Source organism: Rhipicephalus microplus, chromosome 5 (genome assembly GCF_043290135.1).
Source record: "Rhipicephalus microplus isolate Deutch F79 chromosome 5, USDA_Rmic, whole genome shotgun sequence".
NCBI classification, from domain to species: Eukaryota; Metazoa; Arthropoda; class Arachnida; order Ixodida; family Ixodidae; genus Rhipicephalus; species Rhipicephalus microplus.
Genome location: NC_134704.1, coordinates 196,843,612 through 196,867,740, shown reverse-complemented (window position 1 = coordinate 196,867,740; position 24,129 = coordinate 196,843,612). Strand labels below are relative to the sequence as shown.

The 24,129-nt window shown below is 44.7% G+C and overlaps 1 protein-coding gene and 1 pseudogene across 3 annotated transcripts in view; both read left to right on the top strand.

Moving 5' to 3' along the window:
• LOC119173590 (uncharacterized) overlaps positions 1-24,129 on the top strand; it is a 294,126-nt gene that overhangs the window by 44,885 nt on the left and 225,112 nt on the right. The gene's annotated exons all lie outside the window — the stretch shown is intronic.
• Positions 291-5,792, top strand: LOC142818080 (uncharacterized; annotated as a pseudogene).

Here is a 24,129-nt window from a genome sequence, read left to right as displayed (position 1 = left end):
AAAATGGATTTAATTTTTTAATGCGAAGCATTTCTTTGCGTAGTGTAGGTACTTTTGGCGTCTATCTATCTATCTATCTATCTATCTATCTATCTATCTATCTATCTATCTATCTATCTATCTATCTATCTATCTATCTATCTATCTATCTATCTATCTATCTATCTATCTATCTATCTATCTATCTATCTATCTATCTATCTATCTATCTATCTATCTATCTATCTATCTATCTATCTATCTATCTATCTATCTATCTATCTATCTATCTATCTATCTATCTATCTATCTATCTATCTATCTATCTATCTATCTATCTATCTATCTATCTATCTATCTATCTATCTATCTATCTATCTATCTATCTATCTATCTATCTATCTATCTATCTAATCTGGCTGCTTACGTCTTTGTGCTGTTTTGATCACCCGCTTAACTTTGCGTGAACCAAAATTGGTATGGGAGTGTAAGCTGGTATGAAGAAATTAACGCACTGGTCAACACATGAATAATTTACCAATCCCGTCGCCTACGTCGTCAAACACGTCCCGTTAGACAGTGGCACATAACCGCGGGCGGGTATGTGCCACTGGTGTACTATGTTTTACAGGTACACCAGCATGTTTTACAGGTACACCAACTCCCTAAGAAATGAGATGAGCCTAGAGCAGAGGTTTATAACTACAGCTCAAGGTGATAGGCTAGAAGGGGACTAAGCTATTGAATATATTTCAAGAAGGGTGACAGAAAAATTTCAACAAAGTGCTTTATGCACCACAATAGACAAGGATGAATCAAGTGGCGCAATGGCTCCATTTTCACAACGAGAGTGGGAAAGGGCTGAGAAAAGGGTTCTTAGTAGTACATCAACAGGCCCAGATGGCATTCCAATTATGCTGATAAAGACATTAGGTCCGAAGTCTAAGTAGGCTTTGAGAGAGGCAGCGAACAAAATAATAATCGATGGAGAAGTTTCCGATGGATGGAAACTTAGCAGGATGAGCATAATCTATATAGGAAAGGGGGACAAAGCTGACATAAACAACTACCGTCCTTTAACAGTGACATTAGTGGTCTACAGGCTGTAAATGCAGATTATAAAGGAAAGACTTCAGGCATGGATAGAGGATGAGGGGGTGCCGGTGGAACTACAGAGTGGGTTTCGGAAACACAGGAGGTTGGAAGACAATCTGTTCTCACTGACGCAGTGCATCGAAATAGCGGAAAAGGAACTCAGGCCCCTGTGGCTAGCATTTTTGGATATCAAGGGAGCGTACGATAGCGTGGTTCAAGAGGAATTGTGGGGAATACTGGACACACTAGGCGTTTAAGATGTAGTCACTAATCTTTTAAAATGATATCTATAAAGGTAACAAGGTAATTATAAAGAGGGAAATACAGGTATCCAAGCCTGCAGAGGTAAAACGGGGGCTTAGGCAGGGGTGTCCTCTGTCACTCTTATTATTCATGATGTACCTACAAAGATTAGAGGCCAAATTAGAGGGAAGTGGACTGGGATTCAACCTCTCTTTCGTCAAACAAGGAAACCTCATTGAGCAGGCACTACCAGCATTGATGTACGCAGATTATATAGTGCTAATGGCCGACAACAAGGAAGATTTGCAGAGATTGGTGGACATCTGCGGTAATGAGAGAGAAAGGTTAGATTTCAGATTCAGTAACGAAAAATCAGCAGTCATGCTTTTTAATGACAATGAAGGTAGTGAGCTTGGAATACAGGAGGTCACGCTAGAGATAACAGATAAATGCAAATATCTGGGCGTGTGGATAAGCAATGGAGCCGAGTACCTAAGGGAACACGAAATATACGTGACGACTAAAGGTAACAGGAATGCAGTGGTAATGAAAAACAGGGCACTGTGGAATTACAATAGGTATGATGTTGTGAGAGGAATATGGAAAGGGGTCATGGTTCCTCGTCTGACGTTCGGCAATGCGGTTTTGTGCATGAGATCAGAAGTTCAAACAAGATTAGAAATTAAGCAACGTGGAATAGGTAGGCTTGCCTTAGGAGCTCACGGGAATACACCAAATCAGGGAGTACAAGGTGATATGAGATGGACATCATTTGAGGGCAGGGAAGCTAGCAGCAAGATAAAATTTGAGAAGCGATTGAGAGAAATGGGGGAGGAGCGTTGGGCTAGGAAGGTATTCAGCTACTTGTACATGAAGAACGTCGATACAAAATGGAGGAAGCGAACCAGAAAATTGACTGGTGAATACTTGGAAAAGAGCAGTGAGCCAAACGAAAAATAATTATCGGTTAAGAAGAAGGTGAAGGAAGCTGAGACCGATATGTGGAGAATCGGCATGATTAAGAAGTCCCCACTAGAGATCTATCGAACTTTTAAGCAGGAAATTGCCAAGGAAAGGATCCATGATACTACTCGGTGTAGTTCTCTAATATTTGAGGCCAGGACAGGAGTATTGCGAACCAAGACATATCGGGCCAAATACGAAGGGATAGACATGGTATGCAGTGCGTGTGGAGAGGAAAAAGAAACTGCCGAACACTTGATAATGTTTTGTAGAGGGCTTCACCCTATTGTTCAGGATGATGGCGCAGAGTTTTTCAAAGCACTGGGGTTGAGGAACAGGGAGGGCAAAATAGACGTTAAGCGGGTAGAAATAACTAGAAGGAGGTTATCTGATTGGTGGCTAAAGTCAAGGCACGAGTGAAATTTAAACCCTTCACTGCAAAGTATGAATCCCCAACCTCACTATTTAAAGAAAAAATCAATAAATATAGTTTTTGGTTCATTAAGTATTACGGCTTGGTGGCGCTAGCCACCGCCCGATCTTAAGGGTACAGCCATATCCACCCACCCATCCATCCATCCATCCATCCATCCATCCATGTCCGTCCGTCCGTCTGGTCTGACGAGGATCACGGCGGTTAGGCGCACACCACTGACTACGCCGGCGAAGCAAAACAGCAGGTGCTTCTTCGTAGCCTGCAAGTATAGTGCGAGTGTGTTCCGTGGCAATCGCTATCATTCTGTGTCTCAGTGAGATCGACGACACTCGCGCAGTTTGTGCTCCCACTGCTGCTTACTGCGATATCATAGTGACAATTGACGTTGTGTCAGCTCTGTTGTGTTATCGAGCCGGTTGTTAGCTGCATTGCTCTCATGCGTTGTGTAACGGTTTTTTCGACGTTATAAAACATGCCTCGCTGATTTGTCGCTGGTTGCCGAAGCGGCTTTAACTCAACGAAATCTGCCACCAAAAAAAAAAGGCATTTTTTCAAGCCACCCGTTGATGAGGTGGGCCTTCAACAGTGGCAACGGGTAACACCGAGATTGGATAAGGATCTATCAGGATCTTGCGCTATGTGTGACCTCCACTTCCAGGAGGACGAAATCTTGAAGGACTACGTGCACAATGTTCACGGTGAAGTATTTTGGATACCGTGTGAACAAAAGTGACTTTCAGTTTGTATGTTGTAGCGTTCAATAAATTGTGTTCAATAAGACTTTGCTCAACTCATTGTATTTTGCATTTTGTAGCCTTATAAGGGACACGCATTTATCGAACTCGTGTGCTATCTTACCTGAAAAAAAAAAAAGACTTTCGGATCGTAAATTTGAGTTATCTTGAACGAAGAAGTTGTTCTAGGCTTTACACTTCCAATATCTCCGGTGGCATCAGATGAATGTGGTGTGTGCCTCATCATATAACAATACCAAAGGTTATACAATTACGAGGCACGTCGTGTTGAAGAGCTTTGAAAAATTTGGCCACCTGTGGTTTTTCTAACGTGCACCTGATTTCAAGTGCATAGTCTTTCCAGCATTTACCCTTAAGCCCACTGCAACGGCTTTTTAATATATACGGTTGAATTTTAAAGAACAAGAATGCAATACGGCTAAATTAACACAATGCCGCAAGATTCAGGCATCGCACTTGCATCTCCGCCATGTGGCACCGCATTAGCCGCACAACTGGTGCTTTAATTGCCCATTCGTAATAACCTTAGTGCACTATCACGGAAAATAATTCCCGCAACGCCAAATTAACCGCAAGAACTCCATTTAATACTGCGCATAGGATACATTACGTCGTGGTGACCGGTCCAATGGCATCAGAAGTGGCACCTAGGGAGCGGGAAACGAAAGGGGCCGCGTTTCGCCGCCTCGCCCTATCGGAGTTTGCAAACTGAAGAATAATGTAGTAACGTTGGCAATAGGTGCAGATCCCGTCAATCTCGAGTAAGCGACAAACGAAACTGAAGTGTAAGAGTGAGTTTGTGAGTTGACTACTTCTTTAACACCACAACAGCCATCTGTCGGCGTCTTCTTTTGCGCTGATAAACCCAGCGTTCAAGAAGCAGTCAACACTACTTTACGTTTCTGTGAAGTCGCTGGCGCCAGCATAAATTTTGATAAAAGTAGTGGATTCAGGCTAGGCATGTGGGCTACAACTCCTTCGGTCTTCGCAAATGTTCATTGGAATGCGACTCTTATGAAATACCTTGGTGTGCCTCTCGATAACTATCGTAACAGCGGCCCACACTGGACCGCTGCGATAACTACGATCCGCCGAAAGGTGGCAACATGGCACGGACGGGAGCTTTCCATTTTTGCCAGAGCGAAAGCGTGCAATATATTCCTTGTATCGAAGCTTATTTATATTCTGTAGGTGTTGCATTGCTCTCGGGTACACATTCAAGCCTTTCATAGGATATTTGCCTGCTTTATTTGAAGCTCTTCCTGGGAACTTATGAGAAGAGACAATATTTTTCTTCCACTCGAAAAGGGTGGCCTCGGCCTTGTGCATTTGTTCGTGCGACAGTTGGTGTTGCGATTTTTCTACCTCAAGGATGTGTGCCACCCATTTTTATTAGCGGTTCTTCGTAACCGTCTATGTTACCACCTTCCTTTTATTCATGTCACAACAAGCGTTGCTAAGGAATTGCCGTTGCGGGGATTCCTAAAAGAAATGGTTGATACTGTCAGTTTTTTGAAAGCCTGGTTTACCTTAGAGTATTTGTATACTATTGACAGAACAAATTTAACCGCTGCACTTGTGAATAACCTTTTCCCCGAACCTGTTGATCGAAAGCCATATTCGCTTCTGTCTGGTCACGATGTATTATTTCGTGTATGTAGAATGTGTATATCTCCTTCCGCGAAAACATTTTTCTTTAAACTGCACACTTCCACGCTGCCAGTGAAAACGTGGCTGAATGAAAAATCAATATACGTACCCTGGACAGTGAATTGTAGACTCTGCAACCAACCTGAGACTATAGAGCATTGTTTTATTCATTGTCGTGATGCTTTTTATTTTTGGGACATTCTAAAAAGAACGTAAAGAACAGAACTTCCAATCACAGCCCATGGTATTAGGTTCCTTCCGTTCAAAAAAAGTCTGACTGATAGTACTCCTTACGACCTGTTTATGTTGTTAGGACTTCATTCATTATGGAAAAGTCGCATGATCGATAGACACGCCGAGCCACCACGGTCGACAAGATCTGTCTTCCGAGAAGCAGCTGCTCAAGTGCGCAGTGTTGTCGAGACTTTTGACCCCGTTCCGGAATGGTTTCCCGTTCTTGACGCTTGTGTGTGTTTGCCTGACTTCTGATGAAGTATGTTCTGTGTACTTTACTGGTGATAATGTCATTCAATAAAGAAAAAAAATCGGCGTGGCGCAGTGGTTAGTGTGCTCAGTTAGAAATACGAAAGTAGCAGGTTCTATTTCGCGCGGTTGCACTTTTTTTTGCGGGTGCTGCATGTTTTTTATACAATTATTTTTATTATTTTTTATTGGCAGCTCGTCAAGGTGGTTCTGACGTTGCTTCGCGCTCCAGCACTGCCGGCTGGAGCGCGCCATCCACCATCCGCTCCACCATACGCCTTGTGCTACCAACATTTCCACCGGCATAATCCACCAAAATGGTAGATGGTGGAATCCACCGTTCCTATGGTGGACGTTTTTTCAATAGGGAGGCCTTGGAACTGCTTTTAAAATAGACCCTTATGTTCGTGAAACGTCAATTGAGGTTGCAGTGCTGGCTGTCTATTTTATAAAGCTTGCATATGCACTCTTTTGATACAGCCGTCACGTCGAGTAAACGTCAATTGCAGGTGGGCGCCGTGTGCTGGAGTTTTTCTGTTACCATTCTCGTGAGCACCAGTGCTTCATATCGGGTTATCGCTTCTGGTGTTGCTAATTACACTGTGCTAGTACACATGTTCCTGTTGGCGTCGTTGCGCAAGTTCAAACAACTGGTTATATGAACACCTGCAATTCTTCAACATATGTCTGTGCGTGCAACATTTATACATATATTTGATTGATATGTGGGGTATAACGTCCCAAAACCACCATATGACTATGAGAGACGCCGAAGTGGAGGGCTCCAAAAATTTCGACCACCTGGGGTTTCTACCGCTCGCCCAAATCTGGCATACGGGCCTACAGCATTTTCGCCTCCATCGGAAATGCAGCCGCCGCAGCCGGCATTCGATCCCGCGACCTGCTGGTCAGCAGCCGAGTACCTTAGCCACTAGACCACCGCGGCGTGGTTTTTACATATATTCAGCGTCATCATGACCCGTCGCTCAGTAACAAAATTGCAACACGGTCTCTTCCCTCCGCATGCTTCGCATAACGTCGATTCCCAAAGCACGTGTGATCTGCCGATTTGTTTTTTTTTTTGTCCTACTCGGGGATGCGAAGGTGGTTCGTTTATAAAGGGGGCGCTCGTAGCATCCACCCATACATACGTCCTCAATCCGTGAGTTTTCGATGTCCGGATTTCAAATGCGAAACATTTTTTAAGGAACTTCGGCGACTTTGACCGTATCTGTCTGTCTGTCTGTCTGTCTGTCTGTCTGTCTGTCTGTCTGTCTGTCTGTCTGTCTGTCTGTCTGTCTGTCTGTCTGTCTGTCTGTCTGTCTGATATTGATTGCTGTGTGGGGTTTAACGTCCCAAAACCACTATATGATTATAAGAGACGCCGTAATGAGGGGCTCCGAAAATTTCGACCACCTGGTGTTCTGTAATGTGCACCCAAATCTGAGCACATGGGCCTACAACATTTTTGCCTGCATCGAAAACGCTCATCATCGATTCCTACGATCAGCCAATTTTCTAACGGTGCTTAAGGAGTAGTACTGGATAGTTATCGCGCCTGTGGTGCAATCAAAGCCAGGAGATCGCGTAGTGACATTCGAGGGGCACTGATTCGCCTCCCTCTGGTGGCAAGAAGCGACTCGACTTTAGGGTCATTGTCGTTCCCGGAGCAGCGGGCGCGCGTCCGCTCTCGGCGGTCAACATGCGCGGTTCGTCATTGCACGAATCAGCTTCAATATGTGACAAACGAGGTGGCTTTAAACAGTGTATCTTCGAGTCATCAGTATTGCACAGAACGTGTTGAAGAAGCGTTCACTTGCGTTAATATAACTCCAAAACGAAGTTGCAAACATGGGGCAAGAAAAAAAAAAAAGGAGAGGGTGCATTACATCCCACGAGTGAAGCCCACTGGCCCAACACGTGAGCGAAACGTCATTGCCAGGGGTAAATTTTGGTACTTTTGGTGGTGGTCCTTTTTGTAACCTTCTGCGTGAGCCGACTGGTCGGCACTGAACAAGCGCGTTTCAACAATCGGCGTCTCGTTGCTTGATGCAAAAGGTCACGTGTTGGGCCAACACTGCTGGCTTCAAAACGGGTTGGCTTGCAAAGGCTGGTGCACCGTGGGCTGCTGGCATGACGTCACTCTCCATCTTTCCTTCCTCCGTGATTGCAAACAAATTCAGAGCTGCGGGGAATTCGTAACAACGTAACTTCCGTGAGCGTCATCATGGGATCGAATGTAGCACGACAGACGTCGGTGGAACGTAGGCAACTTTGGTGCTTCCGCGTACTCGAGGCACGGCGAACCGCTCGGAGGGATGTGCTTTCTGAGCGCGTGCAAGCATAGTACCACGAGATTCGCCCAATCGAAGGGCCAGAGTTTGCAAACCCTCGCGAAGGATGCGCAAGTAAGGGATACCGTCCAAAGTATCGTTTACACCGAACCATGAGCGGTGCCATAAAGCTCAGCGAGTCACGCGCGCGAACAGGATGCCCGTCGTCGAGTGGATGAAAGTCAGTGGCGTGACGTGGTGGTCATGAACCTGACCGCCGTGCTTGCCCTGCCGGCTCCGAAAATCCGGGTTGCTTCCTTGAGAACGCCCCCGAGGGGGTCGTCGTGAGTGGTCGGGGCGGAGGTGCGCTTGTTTGTCCTTTCATCTTTCCTCCCTTTCTCGGTGCACTGCAACGACTCCGGGCTTTTTCCTTTGCTCGCTCGCTGTATTTTTGCCGCTCCCAACTCCGCCATGTCACGCCTCGTTGTTACCTCCCAGCATGGAGGCGCACTGTCACTGGCAGTTCGGCTGTACAGCTCGAGAAAGACGAAAGAGTACAGGAAGGTCAGCGATGTACTCTCTCTTCCGTCTTCGTCTGTCTCGCGCTGTACCCTAAAAACGCCTACTGAGAGCGGACTAGCTGAATCGTTTTATCTATCTATCTATCTATCTATCTATCTATCTATCTATCTATCTATCTATCTATCTATCTATCTATCTATCTATCTATCTATCTGTCTATCTGTCTATCTGTCTATCTATCTATCTATCTATCTATCTATCTATCTATCTATCTATCTATCTCTGTCTGTCTGTCTGTCTGTCTGTCTGTCTGTCTGTCTGTCTGTCTGTCTGTCTGTCTGTCTGTCTGTCTGTCTATCTATCTATCTATCTATCTATCTATCTATCTATCTATCTATCTATCTATCTATCTATCTATCTATCTATCTATCTATCTATCTATCTATCTATCTATCTGTCTGTCTGTCTGTCTGTCTGTCTGTCTGTCTGTCTGTCTGTCTGTCTGTCTGTCTGTCTGTCTGTCTGTCTGTCTGTCTGTCTGTCTGTCTGTCTATCTATCTATCTATCTATCTATCTATCTATCTATCTATCTATCTATCTATCTATCTATCTATCTATCTGTCTGTCTGTCTGTCTGTCTGTCTGTCTGTCTGTCTGTCTGTCTGTCTGTCTGTCTGTCTGTCTGTCTGTCTATCTATCTATCTATCTATCTATCTATCTATCTATCTATCTATCTATCTATCTATCTATCTATCTATCTATCTATCTATCTATCTATCTGTCTGTCTGTCTGTCTGTCTGTCTGTCTGTCTGTCTGTCTGTCTGTCTGTCTGTCTGTCTGTCTGTCTGTCTGTCTGTCTGTCTGTCTGTCTGTCTGTCTGTCTGTCTGTCTGTCTGTCTGTCTATCTATCTATCTATCTATCTATCTATCTATCTATCTATCTATCTATCTATCTATCTATCTATCTATCTATCTATCTATCTATCTATCTATCTATCTATCTATCTATCTATCTATCTATCTATCTATCTATCTATCTATCTATCTATCTATCTATCTGTCTGTCTATCTGTCTGTCTGTCTGTCTGTCTGTCTGTCTGTCTGTCTGTCTGTCTGTCTGTCTGTCTGTCTGTCTGTCTGTCTGTCTGTCTATCTATCTATCTATCTATCTATCTATCTATCTATCTATCTATCTATCTATCTATCTATCTATCTATCTATCTATCTAATCTGTCTGTCTGTCTGTCTGTCTGTCTGTCTGTCTGTCTGTCTGTCTGTCTGTCTGTCTGTCTGTCTATCGATCTGTCTGTCTGTCTGTCTGTCTGTCTGTCTGTCTGTCTGTCTGTCTGTCTGTCTGTCTGTCTGTCTGTCTGTCTGTCTGTCTGTCTGTGAGTAACACATTGAAGGGGCCTTCTGCTCTTTCAAGTAAATACGCGTACGCAAGCAGTTCGAGCACAAAGTTTCCTTCAAAAACGAAAAAAAAAGAAAAAAGAAAATGGAACGATCTTTGAGCTTCACCTTCAGGTGTAGATAGCGCGATCGGGCCTCTTGCCCATCTGAAGCGCTATCGGTTCCGTGCACACGAATCTACGTAGCTGCATGTTAACTTATGCTTCAGCTGCTTAAGATGATTAATGATGTCACCCACTTGTTGCTCAATTGACTTTTTGATATTTTTTTGCGATTCTACGATCCTGCCACACCATGCATGATGCGTTAATGAGACCCCTTCGATTGATATGTGGGGTTTGACGTCCCAAAACCACCATATGGTTATGAGGGACGCCGTAGTGGGGGGCTCCGAAAATTTTGACCACCTGGGGTTCTTTAACGTGCACCCAAATCTGAGCACACGGGCCTCCAACATTTCCACCTCCATCGGAAATGCAGCCGCCGCAGCCGGGATTCGATCCCGTGACCTGCGGGTCAGCAGCCGAGTACCTTAGCCACTAGACCAACGCGGCGGGGCTAAGGAGACCCCCTTGCTCCACGGCATCCATAGGGCCTTATTTTTAAAGCCTTTCTTGGCATACTTGATTGCAGAAATTTCGGTCTGGCCATCTGTCCGTCCTTCCGTCCGTCTGCCTGTCTGTCTGTCCGCCCGCCCGTTCTTCCTACACACTATTCAGCCACCCGTCCAAAGTTTAATGTCTTGCTGAACGCCCAACCATCTTGAACTGGTGGTTGCATTCATATACCTTAATCATTATTGATCAAAAAGAAAATATTACGCATATCTGAGGCGCAACATCAGTACATTCTAGTGTTCCTTACGCTGCGCTGAAAATATAACGCTATGCACGAAAAAGACGGCCGGATAGCCGACGAAGTTTGCAGCGATAAACGCAGATACGTGGCTATATATATATATATATATATATATATATATATATATATATATATATATATATATATATATATATATATATATATATATATATATATATATATATATATTTAAATCTGTGGATAACACTTGCTTGCCGCGTGCAGACGGACTGGGCTTGATCCTCACTCAGGCCTGTAATTTTAGTATCTATTTTATATTTACATCTTGCTCAATTTTTGGTCATGGACATGATCATGATTTTTCACTCACGAGTCACAACCAACGACGCCGATGCCGGAATTTCGGCAAAACGAGCTCTTCAACGCTGCCGCGTTAAAATGTGGGTGAAGAATATATACTTAAGCTACCGTGCATTGTTTCCGTCTACAGTGGTCGTTAGCTGTTTATTTTCTGAATCATCCTCGTAACGCTATGGAATCGACAAACGTGCTCATGTGGACGTTCCCTAGTAAAAATTGATTTTTGCTTGCCTCACTAACAGTAGGCAATGCGTTGTTAATAATATAATTGCTCCTCGAGTAATCTTATTGTATCTTCTGGCGTTCCTCGAAAAAGTGTTGCTATTGTATATATATATATATATATATATATATATATATATATATATATATATATATATATATGTATATATATATATATAATATGGTGGGGTGAAATTCAATGGATCTGGTAGAAAATGCGAAATGCGCTAGAAAAAGAGGTCGAAAAACGTGCGAAAACACAAGTTTTACTAACGTTTCGGCAGTTGGGCCTGCTTTCGTCAGAGTGAATGGTTACAGATGCCATACAGGGCACATATATAAGCCGCTTCTTTGCGTATCACACGGCTAAGTCATTATCAGTAGTTTGAGAAACAAGATTATTTATCACCAAAGGCACGTGGCTATAGGGCATATAAAACTGAAAACGCGTATCATTGTACAATAGTGAATTGCCACGTACTAGATACCCTACAACTTGTGTGCAATGAAACAGATCTACAAAATAAACTGCGCACGCAGTCGCTCACTTGGTCATAAGTTCTGCGGGATAATCACAGCCTAAGGACATTCAGTAAGCCTTTAAAAAAGAAAAAAGAAGTTTAGAGACATAAAAACAAAATAAAAAGGCAGGAGCAAAATGAATGCGAGTAAAATGGTGACGCGGCAAAGGCCACCTACATTATACCACCTATATATATATATATATATATATATATATATATATATATATATATATATATAACTCAAAAAGTGGATGGGGAAAGGCCGCCGTGATAGCTCAGTAGTTAGAGCATCGAACGCGTCATTCGAAGGTTTTAGGTTCGATTCCTGCTCATGGTAGGTTATTTCTGACCCACTTTCCTTTCTTCCTATTTACAGTGCAATCGTTCTAATAACTTTCCTATACATTCCTTGGCGTTATTGTATGTTAGATCTCATTAATATTGTGTAAAAACACGAAAAAACGAGCCCTTAAGTATACAATTCTTTTCCTTATATATGTGACGCTATGATGACTGGGTGACGTGGCCCGGCTCATACTCCATGTTTATTCTAATCTCACTTCTTCCTTCTCTACTTCTCCTAACCATCGCTTCATACGTCACATGATTCCCCCTCCCCCCGAAAGAAGGCATGGATTACGAACAAGAAAAAGTAAACAAGGCAAGGTTGAAAAGTCACAAATGTCAAAATGCACAATTGGTTTCATGTCCCAGTGGTGTTCCGTAAATTCGCAAAACTTCAGAAAAGAGTGCAGCAGTCCATTGAATGGGGGAGTTCTGGTGGGCGAGGTTGGCTGTGGCGTTCTGGAGAAGGTAACCGCGTCTTGCAAAACTGCACTGATCATGACATGACTTGAGCACCTGCTAGGAACGAACAAGGTTTGAAGTCCTTGGAGCATTTGGAGGTCGAATGTCGCAGGTGCCGTATCCTCTGTCGTACGCGCTGTATTCTGTGTCGCGGCTGAGACAGAATTAGTACTTGCAGCCTGCAAGAACTGAAGTTCAAGGAATTATGTCTATGTTCGTGCGTTGTACAAATTATAACGTTCAGTCTCTTTCGTAGTTTTCTGTGGCGTTGGCTCCATTGTCGGAAACTAATGGGATGGTGTCTGAATCTTTGCGTGGTAGAACTGGTGACTTTTTGTCTTGTTCGGTGTTTCCTGAGGTTTTGGAGCGGTAGTCTTAGGCGCAGTCTTGATATTTTGTGCCAAATGCGTTTCTGGTGCCGATCCCTTATGCGAAGTTGCCTCGCTTCTTGAATTTGTTTTAAGAGGCTTGCTTTGCGTCGTCGTCCTTGTTGGTGTTTCCGTCTGCGAATCACGGACTTGCTTTTGCTGGCGTTGCTGACGTCGCTGTGGATCGTATTGCAGTGGAGGCCCTTCTTGAACACTACACCAAGACCAGCATTATGACAGCACCATCAGACGACCTTCCCATCCCCAAGTACACCGGAGCAGCGGACGATGGACCCGTACAGGACCGGTTCGACCTGTTCGAGCACCACGCAACCGCTGCATCATGGTCGGAGCGGGAAATGATCACCAACTTCACTGACTACATCTCCGGTGAGGCATTCAAGTTTTACCTGACACGCATATTCGAAAACGGCGAATCATGGCAAAAGATCAGAGAAGAGATGATTGCCCGTTTTAACGACTACGACAAGGACTTCCTCATTACCGACCATCTGCATACAACCACTCTCGGCCGTCACAGTCCACGCTTATTTCTCAAGAAACGTGGCGTTTCACCAGGTTTCTCTTCACGAAAGTCGGCATTTTCAAAGTCGTGGCACCAACATACGACACGAGACGTCGCTCACCCTACTGATGCCCTTCACTCTTCGTCTCGCATACGTGGTCCACCACCTGGGATTTCGTCACGCTGTTCTTCAAGCGCCCCTATCGCTCACCATTTGCCTCATAAGGACGCCTTGCTCATGGTAGACCAGCTGACGCATGGAGAAAATACCGAACAACGCCATGACTACTCGAAGAGTGAAAATCCTGGTTTTACATCACTTGGCTCTTTCATCGCTCACAACGCTCACCTCACGCCTCACTCGCCCACTACGGTTGAGATAGAGCTGCGGAACTCCGAATATACTCAGCCAAGCCCAGGGCCAACCGTCCTCATTCATGCATCAGAACAGTTTATCTCCAAAGGTGCGGACACAGAGAAACAGCCCCAAGTAAAATCTGACCAAATTAATCCTTTCGCAGTGTCGCCGTCGAGTTCCCAGCCACCTGAAAGCCCAATCAACACAGGAGGCTCGGAAGGATCAACTTTCAAGCACTGCCCTGTGCCACGAACGTCCATTAAGAATGTCATTGCAAAAGCCTCAGCAGATTTTTCTGTCGATTCTGTTGCACTATCTTCATTGCCTGACACGAATCGCGACACCCTAACAAGTATCAACTATTTGCTGGTCACGTCAACCGACAAAGAAAAGCGGGCTCATGGATCCAAAGGAAGTCCACCCCGTCAGACAGTGCAACATCAGCAATACCAAGAAAAGCAACAAGAGGAACCCCAAGAGCTAAAACGCCTACACCAACATCGGCAACGAACAACTAAAACTACATCGCCAGGATACTCGTGGTCTGAAGAGCGTCGTGATCAACATACACTAAAGAAAAGACTGATTCCGCATCTGAGCTATCTTCGCAAAAAGGAAAGCCAAGGAACTTTTCCGCACCAGCGTTCAAGATTGCGCCTTCGGTCTGAACATCTGCGTCATCACCATAGAAAACTCGCCAAAAGCCACAAAACAACTGCTTGTGCTCTGCAGGAGCACAAGCAGCGCCTAATCAGCCGCGATCAACGGGCGCGCAAATTGTAGCACAGCATTTGTATGACCCACGACAAAAAATGCGACGCCTACGAAACATCCAATCATACAAAGCGTTCCGACCTCGTTCGTTCTTTGCAAGAATACCGGCTGTATTTACATCTGTTTCCACGTCCAAAGCATTTTTGTGTTATCCAGGACGCAACCACCAGCCTCGTCCACCAGAACTCCTGCGTTAACCGGACTGCTGCACTTTCCCCTGAAGTCTTTGAATGTTTACGGAACTCCCGTGGAGCATAGAACCAATTGTGAATTTTTGACATTTGTGACTTTTTAACCTCTACTTGTTGACTTTTTCTTGTTCGTAATCCATGCCTTCTTTCCGGGGGAGGGGGAATCGTGTGACGTATGAAGTGATGGTTGGTAGAGGCAGAGGAAGAAGAAGGGCTTTTAGAATAAACATGGCGTATGAGCCAGGCCACGTCGCCCATTCATCATAGCGTCACACGACTCGTGTGACGCTATGATGAATGGGCGACGTGGCCTGGCTCATCATCATCATCATCATCATCAGCCTGACTACGTCCACTGCAGGACAAAGGCCTCTCCCATGTTCCGCCAGTTAACCCGGTCCTGTGCTTGCTGCTTCCAATTTATACCCGCAAACTTCTTAATCTCATCTGCCCATCTGACCTTCTGTCTCCCCCTAACCCGCTTCCCTTCTCTGGGAATCCAGTCAGTTACCCTTAATGACCAGCGGTTATCCTGTCTACGCGCTACATGCCCTGCCCATGTCCATTTCTTCCTCTTGATTTGAGCTATGATATCCTTAACCCCCGTTTGTTCCCTAATCCACTCTGCTCTCTTCTTGTCTCTTAAGGTTACACCTACCATTTTTCTTTCCATTGCTCGCTGCGTCGTCCTCAATTTAAGCTGAACCCTCTTTGTAAGACTCCAGGTTTCTGCTCCGCTCATACACCATGTTTATTCTCAAGCACTTCTTCTTCATCGGCTTCTACCATGCCTTCATACGTCACATGATTTCCCCTCCGCCCGAAAGAATGTGCGAGGTACAATCAACAAAACAAAAAGCATAAAGTGAAGAATGTCAAAATGCGTGGTAGTTCGATTTCAGGAGGGAGTTGCTTAACTCGCACAAAAGCTTCACAGTATACGGCAGCTGCAGTCCGGTCATATCTAGGGTAGCTCTGGTGGACGAGGCTGGCTGTTGTGCCCTGGATAGCATAACCCTGCCCTGCACATCTCCACTGATAATGACACGACTTGAGATCTTGTGAAGAACGAACAAGGCTTGAAATCTGTGTAGCATTGGATTGAGGGATGTCTTTGGCATCGGATCCAGCACCGTCGTGGCAACAGACGCTTTGCTTCTAGTCGGCGTGCGTGAGAGCCAAGGCTGATGGGAGGAAGTCTTTTTTTTTTCTCCGTTGTATACGTGGTAGCTTCATGCCTTTTTCGTAACTTTCTGTGGCGTTCTCTCGGTTTGTTGGATCGCAGACACGGCCTTGAAAACTGGTGCAGAAAATTTAGTCGACGTTGCTTTCTGCGAAGATGGCTTAGGCATCGACTTTGTCTTTGCTTCTTTAATTGATGTTGTCTCTGATGACCTTTCAGCCACAAGTGTACTCGTGAGGAGGTTTCACTTGATCGTTGTTCTTGTTCGAGTAGCCGTTGCAGTTCGTGGAGTTCGTGGAGTTGCCTTTGTTGAAATTGCTCGTCTTCTTGTGAAAGTTCGTCAGATGGGCCTCTTTCAGGAACATGAGTCTGCTTTTCTTTAGGTGATGATGTGATCAGTAGATTGTCGGTAGTCGACACTGTACTGCTAGGCTTGTCTTGCGATGAAAGCAGCGTGACAGGCTGATGAGAAAGCTCCCAAGATGGTTGTGAGTCATCCTTGATTGTAAATGCTTCTGTCAGTTGACAATGCGCCGGCGTTGGTGGATTCGAAATTCCTGCAGTGCTTTGACTCACGTGTGTTATCACTTGACGATGAGAGCACAACAGACATGGCTTCAGGTGTTTCTGATAGCGTATGTTTTTCTTTTTGCAGCGTAGTTAGGCTGACAATGTCTGTTGAACGACCCTGGTCTTGGAACGTCAAGGTAGGGGCTGGTATTGTGAGGATTCACTAGCTCGTCACGCGTAAATTCCGTCGCATGCTCGAAACTGTCTGGGCCTTGTGTGTGACATGAAGCATCAAGGGATTCGGGTGGTTCAGTAAAATGTGAAGTGTTGTGGTGCAGTGAACATGTTGAAAATGCCGATTTCATTGTTCTTGGGAAAGCTGGCTTTAGGTTTAGTCTTTTGCCGAAATGGTCTAAATTCCTTTCGGTATACGGAGGTTTTACCTTGTCTGTTGCGACGTGCAAGTTACCAGTCGGTGTTCGAATGCGTGACGTTTTTTCGGGAGTCATATGATGGTACAATGGTGGTATATTTTCTCTGAGGTTTCGTTTGGAAAATAGGCTTACTGCTGGAAGACTTCGCGTAACTCTGATGGGTGAGTTGACAAGCTTTCCGCTGATGAAGTATGGACAGGTCTTCATCGTATTCCTTGAAACGACTGATCATTTCTTCTTTGATCTTTTTCCAAGACTCATCGTTCTCGAAGATGTGGGTGAGGTAAAACTTGAATGCCTCACCTGAGATGTAGTCAGTGAAGTTTATGATCATCTCCCGTTCCGACCACGATGCAGCGGTGGCGTGGAGCTCGAAAAGGTTGAACCAGTCCTGCACGGGTCCGTCGTCCGCTGATCCGGTGTACTTGGGGATGTCAAGGTCGTCTGATGGTGCTGTCATGATGCTGGTCTTGATGTAGAGTTGGGATGTACTTTAGTGGTCCACGTTCGGTCACTGCGTCTTGCTGAGACGTTCGAAGACGGTGGCTGGATAATGAAGTGGCCACCAGGTCTTCATCCTGTCGACTCGTGTGACGCTATGATGAATGGGCGACGTGGCCTGGCTCATACTGATGCTGATGCTGATGACCTCTGATGGATGGCGCTTACCCACAAAAGGGGGATGGGCCAAGAACCGGGCGGCAGGATACTTAAGTGAAACTAAATTGAAAATGAAGCCAATCTGAAAAAGTAGCCTAAAATAATACTACCAAAAAACAAAAATCTTTGCTGAGCAAGCGGTCAAAGCATCTTTTGTTTTTGAAAGACATAACTACGAATTATAAACTAAAGATCTGAAAAGGTAGTGGTTCACTAGCATGGTAATCTTTTAGTTGCGTTGATGTAATCAAACACAGCGGAGCGTACATCCCTGTGGCAGTAACCAAATGAAGTTCTGCCAAGTGATAAAATTACTGGTAGATTTACTTGTATTCCTAGCTTTTGTAATGGGGCTACTAAAAATATTTTTCTCTGATAAGAATAACGATGACAGAATAAAAAGAAATGTTCAATTGTTTCAATTTCGTTGCACCAAATGCATAGCGGTGACGCCTTGAGCCGAGCTTTATTATGGTAATAATTTAGTTGTGGAACTGCACAGCGCAATCTGGTATAAGTGACCTCTAACTGGCGAGATACACACCACTGTTTATTCCAGCAATAGCTCAAATGCTCGAAATCTTTGAATTTATCCAAATTACCTTTTCCCCATTGCAGGCAGGCATTTCGGAACCTTAGCGCGGTTACGTAAGCCCTATCTGGCAAAACGTGGATGGTGGGCCCACCCAGGGATACTGCTGCTAAAGAGTCCGTCATTTCGTTCAAATATAATCCGCGGTGGCCTGGTACCCATAGCAAGTGCAGTTTTTTTACGTTTTTCGGTACTAAATGCCGAAACGTATTCATCAGCTCTGAATTTACTGCCGCAGAAAGTGCATTACAAACTGATAACAAATCTGTAATGATAACTGCTAATGATTCGCTTGAGGGTAATTTGCGTAGGGCAAGAACAATAGCCAATAATTCTGCAATGAATACCGGGGTATAATCTGGGAGTCGAATCGAAAAGGACCAGTCCAAAGAAGGAGAGAAGATGCCAACCCCAGCCTTTTCTTTTGACACAGATGCATCAGTCGCTATGATAATGCTTATCTCTACCCTATCGGAAAAATTGCCATGGTGGATACTGGAAAACATGGTGGGCGTAGTGGGAATAATAGTGGGCATGGTGGAAATTATGATAGATATGGTGGGACGTAGGGGAAAATATGGTGGATATGCCGGGACATATTGGGTAGTATGGTGTACAGATGATGGGTAAAGTGGAAATGATGGTGGAAAGCAGAGGCTAGATAGTGGGCAATAATGGGACACTCTGCCCACCATTGCGATAATGCTGGGAAGCCCTAAGCGTATGGTGGGTGGTGCTTATTATGGTGGGCTACATGGTGTACCAACCTGAGAAACTCTTCCCACCATTGCGATAATGCTGGGAAGCACTAAGCAGATGATGGGTGCTGCTTGTTATGGTGGGCAACATGGTGTACCAAGCTGAGAAGCTCTGCCCACCATCGCGATAATGCTGGGAAGCAGTAAGCAGATGATGGGTGGGCTTATAATGGCGGGCAATTTATATAGTGTACCAAGCTGGGATCTGTACGCTACATGTTCTACCACCATGATTTCCACCAAATGTTAGGCCTACTGACCGAGCCCGTACAATTGTGTTATCCGTGCTTCCGGGTTTCAGAATACACGATTTCGACGATTAGGTATGACAATACAGCGCAGCCATGGCATCAATTAACCTAAATGAAGCATTTTTCATTGTGTATGGTGTCCGCTCAAGAAGCAACAAACATCGATGCGACGCGATTAAAGCACTCCCAGAGAACGTAAGTGTCTTCTCACCGACAGCCGCCGGTCGCACTCGCCGGCGCTTCTCTAGCTTTTCTACGGGAACTCAGAAGTGGCAACTCGTATGCTTTGTGAACCAATATGATAGCGTAATGTTTCCGGCACACTGAATTCGTTTTGGCCAAGCCGTTATGTAGTTGTTGCTTTAGCGAACGAGCTACAGCATTGCGCTGGCACGACCGCCCTCTACATTGCGCGAAAAGCATCCCAATTTTCAATCAAATAAATTAGGCGGGCGTATCTATTGAATGAGCCTAGAAGCGTCATAAAGCGTGAGCAGATGTCGCCCTTTAGAACGAGCGCGAAACGGATATTAAACTTGGCAGACCCCGCCGGTAAACTGTTGCTGTTTCCCAGTCCACTTGGTTTTTTTTCTTGAAGTTGTGAATTGTAAAAAAAAATTGCACTAATATAGTGCCATTAACACAGTGGCAATCGTTACAGGCCGCAGTTACTTATGTTTAATAAATGTGCAATTTTTAGTAGCAGGTGTAGATCTTGTCTATGTTGTGTACACGACAAACATAACTTAAGTTGAACCGTAAGTTTGTATGCAAACTAAGTATTCAACACAGCCTTAGTCATGTTGTTACGGCGCAGTGGTTAGTGTCTTCAATTCGGAATCCATAGGTTGCACGTTCGATCCCCCGTAGCGCCTTGTTTTTTTTTTTACGGGACGGGAGTTTTTTTATACCATTTTTATATAATTCTTTTTTATTTTTTGTGGCAGCTTGTCACGGTGATTCTGACGTCATTTCGCGCTCAAGTGTTGCCGGCACTGCAGCACCCACCATACCCACCATACGCCATGGTGGACGTTTCCCACCATTCACCCACTACATTAATCCACTATAATGGTGGGTGGTGGTTTCCACCATGCCCACCATTTGTTTTTTTCCGACAGGGTAGGTGAGCTAGATAATCTGCTAACTGGTCATTTAAATACCTATATGCCGATTGTTTCGCGCTATGAGGAAGTATATCACCGAATTGTATGCTAAGCATTGACTTTAGGTTGTGTATTGGACCAATATGTCTAATTTTTACATTCAGTTGCTTTAGTAGCGCTTGTGCAAATACTATTTGCGGGCTGTGTAGTCGCGACCAATGGGTTTCGAAAAATTAAGTCGGTTCTTGAATGAAAGCGTAAAATGAGAGTCTTTGGTGTGAACTGTATATCTTTAAGAATGCTTGCACAGTAAGAATTTTAAACCTATTTAGCAGAGAAGGTAGGGCAAGAACAATGGCCAATAATTCTGCAATGAATACCGGGGTATAATCTGGGAGTCGAATCGAAAGCACTTCTTCTTCATCGGCTTCTACCATGCCTTCATACGTCACATGAAGAAGTCAGCATGAAATAAACATGGGGTATGAGCCAGGCCACGTCACCCATAATCATGTGACGTATGAAGGCACGGTAGAAGCCGATGAAGAAGTAGTGCTTGAGAATAAACATGGTGTATGAGCCAGGCCACGTCGCCCATTCATCATATATATATATATATATATATATGTGTGTGTGTGTGTGTGTGTGTGTGTTGTGTGTGTGTATATATAACTCATCCCCTGATGAAGGGAGGACCCCTCCCGAAACTGTTGGGAAATAAATATATTTATCCTTGTTGACAACGCCCCCGTTGTGCCATATCATATATATATATATATATATATATATATATATATATATATATATATATATATATATATATATATATGTGTGTGTGTGTGTGTGTGTGTGTGTGTGTGTGTGTGTGTGTGTGTGTGTGTGTGTGAACGAAATCACTGGCCAACAAAATCAAGTGACCTTAAACTCCAGCCTTGAAAATATGTTAGCATAATGCGATCTGGGACATGTGGCAGCTAAACATTAATAAAACGCTATGAAAACCACCATAAATAGTAAACTTTCGTTTACTTCTTCGTGGAGTGTCGAAAATATGAGGTCCTAAGGCAAAGATTTGTCAAACCATCTTTTAAAAAAAGGGGCCTTGAGCTTTCTACATCGGCATTGCTCTCCCTGGGGTCGTCGGCACTGGAGCACAGCGACAGGGTCATTTACGATGCTATATTTAATGATTTAAAAGTCTCTAAGGGAATGTCATGTTAAAACTATGAGTACATCTAAAATATATCCTATTACCCTAAATATATCCATTATTAGTTCATATGTCTAACTGTATTGTATTGTATTGAAAGACACCGAAATTGTCACAAATATGTGTGCACCTGTAGAGATTATTTTTTCGCGCATTTTCGTCCTCCTTTTCTCCCCTCTTTTTTCTCATTTTTCTTATTTCTTTATTTTGTTTCATTAATTGAACTCCCCACGCCTTGTGGCCGATCCCCCGTGGTGGGTAGTGCCATTTTTCTTGGAATCATCATCATCATCACCATCACATATTCTGACGCCCGTTGGCAATGGTGCCAATTATTACTGCAATGTTTTATGTTGCATTGTGAAGCATGTATGCAAGACGCGTGTGTTTATAAAGCATGTGTCACTTTCACTGCATTTCCCAACAGAGGAAGTAATTCTCAATGTATTCACAAGCAGATGCTTGGCCGTGTGGTAGAACATCCGCTTGCCATGCTAATAACCCGGGCTTGATCCCCACTTCGACCCAAACAACCCTGGTCCGGTCTCCACTCTGCTCCAAGACTTTTTATCCTTTATTTATTTTATTTGCATTGTTCTAGATTTTTTGGTTGCGCATAAGATGATGATTTTTCGCTCATAACCAACGACACTGACGCCGACGGCGGAATTTATGCAAGAAGAGCTGTTTAACGCAATCGCGTTAAAAAAACTCTGCTTCCTTAGCCACAAATGAGGACACGCTTCTGCCGAGCCCCTCTTAATGCCCCTGTTTTGCTACTCTTGCTTTGGATGTGTACGAAGATATGTACATATTTTTTTTTGAACTGATGCTGTATTATCGCGTCGCAGTATATTTTTAACCAGCCGGACAATGTTATGAAAACTAAATACGCGATTTGTGACTTTTTTGCTATCACAGTAGCCTGCCCATAAAGAAAGACATCAATTGCGAATGCCATTTCACATGGCCATGTAGTCCCGAAACGCAAGATCACAATGACATTCGTTCTCTGCGAATGACATGACACGTGCGGTGTGACAGGGCTTATACTACTTTTGTCCGTCCTCAGCTATAAAATACGCAGCTATCGCATGGGACCGTTACACTAATACTAACATCGATGTACTTGAAAGGATCCAAAGGCCCCGCCGCGGTGGTCTAGTGGCTAAAGTACTCGGCTGCTGACCTGCAGGTCGCGGGATTGAATCCCGGCTGTGGTGGCTGCATTTCCGATGGAGGCGGAAATGCTGTAGACCCGTGTGCTCAGAATTGGGTGCACGTGAAAGAACCCCAGGTGGACGAAATTTCCGGAGCCCTCCACTACGGCGTCTCTCATAACCATATGGTGGTTTTGGGACGTTAAGCCCCACATATCATCGTCGAAGGATCCAAAGTACAGCAGTAAGGTTTATCTTTTCTTCTAAATACCGTTCCAGTGACTCTCCAAATGTACTCATGGCCCAACACACCATTCCCTCCTTGTAAGAAAGTAGCGAAATTCACCGGCTTAAAGTTCCATTCAATAAGTTGTCTCTTTCTCCTGAACCTTACATGAATGCTCTCACTGCTCGCCGAACAAAACCCTCTGTCGCATTAACGTTTCCGAAACCAGCATATTGTCCTTTTTTTCCTCGAACATTAGCCGAGGGAACAGTATCTCTTCTTTGGGTAAGCGCGCGTACTATGCAGGTTGACATCGCCATTCCTCGCGCGCTGACGCGCTTCTCGGGCTTAACGGGCTTCGGGCTTAACGCGTCCGATGCTCTACAAACTGAGCTAAGGCGGCGGCACATCCCCCCGTCCTCCTTATATTGGCATTAAATGTGGCAGTGCCTGGCTGGCGGGCGAGGAGGACATCCAGGCACTCTAGGCGGAAGTGTCAGTAAGCGCCACCTGCTGCCGTGACGTCGAGTGTGGAATATTCTTTCTTGCCTGTTTGGCGTCACGTAGTACGTGATCTCATTACGACATGGCAGCCGACCAATATTCCCTTGCATACCACTGCGAGAACGGATACGTTACACACTCTCCTACTATCGCACGTCGCAACGTTTTACGCTCCCGACAAGGATCTTGCCCTTTCGTGCATAGAATGTCTGCGACTTACGAGGCCGGATCACAATTTGAATGTGTCATGCCCCGCTTCGAAGTCACGGGATTCTCCGTCCGTGAGCAGTCATACTAACATATGAAAAATTAGGCAGATCCCCCGTACCTTGGGAATCGAATTTATGTGAAGTATGCGGAGAGCAGGTGACTGTGTTGTAATATTTTTTTTGAGCGAAACGTTGCAAAATGAGCCTTGACTACGCTATGCGAGGAAGCCACGCGGTGACGCGCTGCGTGTCGTCAGGCCTTTAGGGCGGACCTTATTGGCGTCCACCACGCCACACAAAACCCAAACTGAACACTTGCACAACAAGAATACAAAAATCTGTAAACAACTGACTTTATGTATAATCAACTATGCGACAGCACAATACACGATTACCTGTACCGTCCGTGTGTCTACGTGTCCTTCCTTTGTTTGATTATTTATTTGTTTCCTACATTTCCAACGAGTGGGGGGTCCCTCAGGTGAAAAGCGGTTAAAAGACCACTTGCGAATGCCTGAGGGCCCACGTACATGGCAGCAGTTTGGGATTAGAAGCTTTAAACAAACA